Consider the following 914-nt stretch of genomic DNA (forward strand, 5'->3'; position numbering starts at 1 on the left):
GGATCATCAGTGAGAAAATTGGGACAAAGCTTGGAGCCCTAGTGCAGGGAATACACCGGCTAGCAGAATTAACAAAGGAAATACATTCCATTGGAGATATGATAGATCAATGGTGCCTATTAAAAATAAAACATTGAAGGACTTTATTAAAAGAGGAAAAAGAGAGCCCACAGATTGGGAAAATATATTTAGTAAAGATATAACAAAGGATTAATTACTAAAATGTACAGAACTTTACAAGGCTACAACAAGAAAAAAACGAATCGCCCTTTGAGAAGTTGGGAAGAAGACCCGAACAGATGACTCACCAAGGACCACACTTGAAGGGCTGATGAACACATGAGGAAATTCTCCCAGTTAATAGCCATCTGGGCAATGCAAGTCAAAACAACCATGGGATAACACCCAGCACCCATAAGTGAAGCCCTGGGATCAACAAATTTTGGAGAGGGTGTGATGAGACAGGAACTTGTGGATAAGAGTTATTTACAAGTGGACTTGTAAATACATACAGCCACTATGGAAGGTGACATGGCAATACCTAAAACAGATGGCAATTGAACCATCATATGAACCCAACAATGACATTACTGGGGGTATACACAAAAGAAATAAGAAACAGATCACAAGCAGACATTTGTCCCCCATGTTAATCACTGCACAATTCACAATAAAAGAAGCTGAAAACAGCCTAAATCCCCATCAGTAGATGAGCAGATGAAAAACAAACAAACCCTGATACATATACACAGGGGAATTCATCCCTAAAAAGCAGTGATGAACCCATGACACCCCAACTCGTGGAGGGATCTGGAAGAGTTTAGGCTGAGTGAAGTTATTTACGTACAAAAGGACAAACATGATATGAGTTCACTGCAGTAGAAACAAGTAGCAAAACTGGCACAAGCCCAAGC

Source organism: Echinops telfairi, unplaced genomic scaffold (assembly GCF_000313985.2).
Source record: "Echinops telfairi isolate 266 unplaced genomic scaffold, ASM31398v2 ScPeMD7_3533;HRSCAF=4204_0, whole genome shotgun sequence".
NCBI classification, from domain to species: domain Eukaryota; kingdom Metazoa; phylum Chordata; class Mammalia; order Afrosoricida; family Tenrecidae; genus Echinops; species Echinops telfairi.